Raw genomic sequence first — 7127 nt, forward strand, 5'->3', positions numbered from 1 at the left:
AATAATTTGAAATAGAATAAACTGAAACAAACACAAACAAAAAGTAGTCTTGATAAAACCCTTACATCAAGACATTTCTAATTCGTCATTGTCTCTAGTTGCAGCTTTCTCATCATGATGTTCCTCTATAGGAACTTGGAGATATTGAAGAGCCGCATGAGCTGTTATGTTCATCTCAACTGGTGAGGACCTAAATAGTTGACATGGGACACACCCCTGACAAGGATGCCAATTGAATTGTGTCATCATCGATACCGCCAAGTAGGGCGGAGCACGAGGCGACAACCCGCCGAAATAGAAGCTATCAATCCATAGGACCAAACCCAGACACCTGGTCCTATGACAGCTGTGTCGGCCTCGACGACCACACCAGAACGGTGACGGCTGTATGGCAATTGTCTCCACCATTAAGACTTGGGCGCCAAGGACACATGAACTTTAGTTAGCTGACCAGCACTATATGGTTGTGTTGCTACTTTTTGTGCCACAAATCTCCTTCTAACTTAGTGAATATATACATGCGGCTGTCATATCTGGTCTCAAAAAAAAAATTTCCAAATGTAGAAAATCACAAACGACTACACTTAAATTACTGGACAGTTTTAATTATCATGCATGCTACATATGAAGATCATATCTCTCTCTCTCTCTCACACACACACATAGCGGCCACTCAAGCAAATGAAGACCATTCTGAATATCTAACACTATACGGGTTTGTCGATCGTCTTTCATTTCAATAGATAAGTGTATGGATCACACATCAAAGGATTTCCACTACATAATCCAAGAACGGACCTCCACTCATGCTCAGTTCAGGTTGTAGAATAATTAGATTAGGTAGGAAAACAAGATCGGGCTGCAATTGCTCGCCTCGATCGTTTACATTCACTAGTAGAAAAAGGGCCTTTAGACCCGGTTCATAAGGGCCTTTAGTACCGGTTCTAGTGCCGGGAATAAAGGGTCGTTACTAAAGCCTCCCCCTTTAGTCCCGGTTCTTACACGAACCGGGACTAAAGGCCCTCCACATGGCCGCTGCCTGGAGGTCCACCTTTAGTCCCGGTTGGTAACACCAACCGGTACTAAAGAAAATTTTATGATTTTTTTGAAAAAAAAAATTGAATTTTTTTTTTGATTTTCAAATTTCTGAATTATTTTAACCTCTAATCTTTAATCACCCCTCATCACTGCTCAATTTAACCTCTAATCTCTAATACCCCTCATCATTCCAAATCATCTAACTTCCCGGACAGTCACCCATCCTCTCACTACTCCAACCTGAGCACGCTTAACTTCCGGGTTCTATTCTCCCTCGTTTCCAAGTCTGCACTTGTCGTTTTCACTAGTAGAAAAAAGGTCAAATGTCAAGCACATTAGTGCCGGTTTGCTTTTGAGCCGGCACTAATGTGTGCATTAGTGCCGGTTCCAACGGCTAGCCAGCCGCTTTCATTAGTACCGGTTCGTGGCCGACCTTTAGCCCCGGTTCGTGCCACGGACCGGTACTAAAGTGAGTGGTGGCAGGATGTTGTCAGTACAGGGCCCCTCCAGCACCTTTAATACCGGTTCATGGCACGAACCGGTGCTAAAGGTCGTCCTACATAAGCCCTTCGTCCACCCGAGCTCGCTCTATTCTTCCCCTTTCCCCTCTCCTCTCTGTTCTTCCCCTCTTCCTCTCGAGCTCATCACACATTTTGCCCAAAATTTGTCAAGATTTGAAGGCCCCCATCCATTCAAATGATCACAAAGGTTAGCAACTTTGTCCTTTCATCTCTCATTGCTAGATTAGCTCTTGTAATGCTTTGTATAGTGATTAATTTATGAGTTTAGTAATTTGGTAGAAATTATATGTGCTAGTATTTGATTTATATGCAATTTGTGGTCAAAACTAACACTTAGTTTGCATATGTAGGTGCGGTTTACTTAGTGCCTTCTAAATCTCCGTCATAACCACAGTCGATCGCCCGCACCGTTCCGTCGCCGGCACCACCTTGTGGTGAGCCTCTTGTTCATGAATGTTTTACATTACCAAATTGATGTTTGTGTGATTTGGATATATAGTTACTCGTATAATTATCTTACCCGTACGTTGTTTGTTATACATAGTGCCATGGTTTTGATATCCGTCCCCGTCGGCCCTCGTCCTTGTTATGATTCGGATGTGGTATATTCTCTTTTAAAACTAGTTGTTGCATTTCGTGTTTATGACAAATTATGCCCATCAAGTTGACATAGATATTTTTGTCTAGGAGGTTTGTGAACCAGAAATTCCAACCGACCCTATTGTCGAGACGTTAAATTTAGTTGAAAGAGAAAACGAGTATTTGAAAGAAAAATTGAAAAGAATTGAGGGGGAGAAGATGGAATTGGAGTTGCATGTTGCCGATGTCGTCGATGATCACAAGATCAAGATGGAGAAAATGCGCTTGAAGATTAGAAAGATTAGTAAATATGCCATTGATAGTGAGGCTTGGTATCATTATGTTGTTGGATCAATTGTTACCTTAGTTGCGATCTTGATCGCATTTGTTGTTGCATTTAAATTCTTTAGTTAGAGAGTTATTTGTTTGTTGCATTTAAGTCTTGTATGAACTTTATGTATGAACTTGTATTAATTTGGTCTATTTCGGTGTTGTGTAATGAAGATGAGCCGACAATGGATGTACGATGACCGATGCTCTCCCGAGTTCATTAATGGCGTGCAAACTTTTCTGCTTGCGGCTGAGGCAAACAAGCGGGCGGATGGTTTTATGCCTTGTCCATGTTTAGTCTGTAAGAATGATCACAATTACTCTACGTCAAGAACCATTCATGTCCACCTGTTTAAGTTCGGTTTCATGCCCCACTATAATGTTTGGACCAAGCACGGAGAAAGAGGGGTTATGATGGAAGACAATGAAGAAGAAGAGGACGACGACAGCTATCCTGGCCATGGGTTCCCTGAATACGATGATACAACAATGGGGGAAGAAGCTGAGCTGGCAATGCGGGAAGAAGCTGAAGAAGAGGCATCAGATGAGCCCACTGATGATCTAGGTCGGGCCATTGCCGATGCAAAGAGAAACTGCACAAGTGATTTGGAGAAGAAGAAGTTGCAGCGCATGTTAGAGGATCACAAGAAATTTTTGTACCCGAATTGCGAAGCTGACAAGAAAAAGTTGGGCACCACACTGGAATTGCTGCAATGGAAGGCAGAGAATGGTGTATCTGACAAGGGATTTGGAAAGTTGCTGGTAATGATAAAGAATATGCTTCCAAAGGACAACGAATTGTCCGAGAGTACGTACGAAGCAAAGAAGGTTGTCTGCCCTCTAGGGTTAGAGGTGCAGAAGATACATGCATGCCCTGATGACTGCATCCTCTACCGCGGTGAGTACGAGGATTTGAACGCTTGCCCGGTATGCGGTGCATTGCGCTATAAGATCAGGCGCGATGACCCTGGTGATGTCGAGGGCGAGCGCCCCAGGAAGAAGATTCCTGCCAAGGTGATGTGGTATGCTCCTATAATACCACGGTTGAAACGTTTGTTCCAAAACAAAGAGCATGCCAAGGCAATGCGACGGCACAAAGAAGACCGTAAGAAAGACGGAAAGTCGAGAGTACCCGCTGACGGGTCGCAGTGGAGAAAAATTGAGAGAAAGTACGGGAAGGAGTTTGCAGATGACGCAAGGAACGTATGGTTTGGTCTAAGCGCAGATGGCATTAATCCTTTTGGGGAGCAGAGCAGCAACCATAGCACCTGGCCTGTGACTCTATGTTTGTATAACCTTCCTCCTTGGTTGTGCATGAAGCGGAAGTTCATTATGATGCCAGTGCTCATCCAAGGCCCTAAGCAACCCGGCAACGACATTGATGTATACCTAAGGCCATTAGTTGAAGAACTCTTACAGCTGTGGAATGGAACAGGTGTACGTGCGTGGGATGAGCACATGGGGGAAGAATTTGACCTAAAGGCGTTGCTGTTTGTGACCATCAATGATTGGCCCGCTCTCAGTAACCTTTCAGGATAGACAAACAAGGGATACCGCGGACTGTTTGGATGATACCGACAGTATATATTTGGAGAATTGTAGGAAGAATGTGTACTTGGGACATCGTCGATCTCTTCTGAGCAGGCATCCCGTAAGAAAGAAAGGCAAGCATTTCAAAGGTGAGGCGGATCACCGGACGAAGCCTCGGCACCGTACTGGTGCTGATGTACATGATATGGTCAAGGATTTGAATGTAATCTTTGGAAAGGGTCCTAGCGGACAACCTGTTCCAAAGGACGCTGACGTACGCGCACCCATGTGGAAGAAGAAATCTATATTCCGGGACCTGCCCTATTGGAAAGACCTAGAGGTCCGCTCCGCAATCAACGTGATGCACGTGACGAAGAATCTTTGCGTGACCCTGCTTGGCTTCTTGGGCGTGTATGGGAAGACAAAAGATACACCTGAGGCACGGGAGGACCAGCAACGTATGCATGGAAAAGACGGCATACATCAGGGGCATGCCAGCTACGCTCTTACCAAAGAAGAGAAGGAAATCTTCTTTAATGCCTGCTCAGTATTAAGGTACCGTCTGGCTCTCGTCGAATATAAAGGGAATAATAAACATGGCAGAGAAAAAGTTCCAGAACCTAAAGTCTCGTGACTGCCACGTGATTATGATGCAACTGCTTCCGGTTGCATTAAGGGGGCTTCTACCGGATAACGTTCGATTAGCCATTGTGAAGCTATGTGCATTCCTAAATGCAATCTCTCAGAAGGTAATCGATCCAGAAATCATACCAAGGTTAGAGAATGATTTGGTGCAATGTCTTGTCAGTTTTGAGTTGGTGTTCCCAGCATCCTTCTTCAACATCATGACGCACGTCCTAGTTCACCTATGCGAAGAGATTAGCGTTTTGGGTCCTGTATTTCTACACAATATGTTCCCATTTGAGAGGTTCATGGGAGTCTTAAAGAAATATGTTCATAACCGTGCTAGGCCAGAAGGAAGCATCTCCAAGGGCCATGAAAATGAGGAGGTCATTGAGTTTTGTATTGACTTTATTCCTGACCTTAAGCCGATCGGTGTTCCTGAATCGCGGCATAAGGGCAGACTGGATGGAAAAGGCACGCTAGGAGGGAATCAAAAAATATGTATGGACGAACATTCTCTCACTTAAGCACACTACACAGTTATACAGAATTCCGCCTTGGTGGCTCCGTATATGGACGAACACAAGAATTTTCTATGCTCCAAACACCCGGAGCGGTCTGATGACTGGATTACACGTGAACAAACCAGGAGTTTCGCCGGCTGGTTGCAGACACGTACCATGCATGAAGCCTCTATTGAAGATCATCAGTACTCGCTGTCCCAGTTACCATCTTCGAATATAATGATTTTCAAAGGGCACGAGATAAATGGTAATACATTTTACACGATCGCCCAAGATAAGAAGAGCACCAACCAAAACAGTGGTGTCCGCTTTGATGCAACAACCAAGACGGGAAAGGAAACATATTATGGTTACATAGAGGAGATATGGGAACTTGACTATGGACGTGATTTGAAGGTTCCTTTTTGTTTCGGTGCAAATGGGTCAATATGACACGATATTGGGTAATGGAAGACCCGCAGTATGGATGACAACAGTGGATCTCAACAATCTTGCGTATGCAGACGAACCATTCGTCCTAGCTAATGATGTGGCACAAGTTTTCTATGTGAAGGATATGTCTACCAAGCCGAGAAAAAGAAAAGATAAGGAAGCGAATGCATCATACGATGAGCCAAAGCGCCACATAGTTCTTTCTGGGAAGAGAAACATCGTGGGAGTGGATGACAAGACAGACATGTTAGAAGATTATGAAAAGTTTGATGAAATTGCTCCATTCACAGTGAATATTGACCCGAGCATCCAGTTAAATGATGAAGATTTTCCATGGCTACGGCGCAAAGGGACATACGCGAAGAAAAAGTTTCACACCCAAAGATCTGGGATGTGATCGGCTTCACTATCATCACTTTCTTCTGTGTTTCACACCCAGGAGGGAATCTCTGTAATAGTTAGGGTAGTTATGTGTTTTGGCATTTGAAACATGAACAAATTGTATGTGCAAACAAATTCTTTCATGCATTTACTGATTTTTTCAGCTAAATGACCCTGAAATTGAAAAGCATTTCAAATGAACTCAGAAAAGGTTGAAAGTTGACATGGTATCATAATTTCACCCACATAGCATGTGCAAAAAAGTAGAGAGGGTTACCGCAAAAACTGGATGCACTTCGTGTATAAAATGGACAATCTCTTTCCAAGTATCAGGGTTTCGGACAAAAACTCATCCGTTACAAAGGGATTTTATTTTTTAAATAACCTAAGCATTACCAAATTGAATATAATGATAAAACACACTAACATTAAACATAAGAAAAAAGAATCACTGAAAATCTGTTTTCAAAGTTAAGTTATTCACAAACTAGTGATTCACACAAATTTTAAATAATTCAAAATGTAAACTATTCAAATTTGTAAATTACCGTCACTAACAGAAAGTTTGTAATTTTTTGTACGTAAAGCAAAAATATTCCCAAAGAAACTCTAAATACAGCAAAAAAAAATAACTCACAAATAAATAAAGCAAAAAAATAAGAAAATAAAAAGGCCCACCTACTGGGCCAGAGCGGCCTGCATACGACTAGAAACCCAACCTGTAGTTGGGCCAAGATGCAGGCCGGCAAGCCCAGTAGGCCCACAGGCAGAGTAGGAGAGGTAGGCCCAGAAGGCCTCCTATTGAGAGGAGCTCAATGCAGTGCCCGCGTCGGGGCTTATAAACTGGTCCTGGCGCTCCTCAACTAGCGAGGTGGGACTAAACTTCTGCGCCGCTCGCCTGGCAGCGCACACCCTTTAGTACCGGGTGGTGGCACCACCCGGTACTAAAGGTGTGCGCTTCCCGCCGCTTGGCCTGGCCAAAATAGACCTTTAGTACCGGTTGGTAGCTCCAACCGGTACTAAAGGACCATCCTATATAAGAAACACATACGAAAATTTCTTCAGTTTCCTCCCACTTCTCTCTGCTTCATCGCCGCCGCCCCGTCCCGCGCCGTCGCGCCGTCCCCGCCGCCGTCGCGCCGTCCCCGCCGACTCCGCGCCGCCCCCG

Source organism: Triticum aestivum, chromosome 2D, assembly GCF_018294505.1.
Source record: "Triticum aestivum cultivar Chinese Spring chromosome 2D, IWGSC CS RefSeq v2.1, whole genome shotgun sequence".
Lineage (NCBI taxonomy): Eukaryota > Viridiplantae > Streptophyta > Magnoliopsida > Poales > Poaceae > Triticum > Triticum aestivum.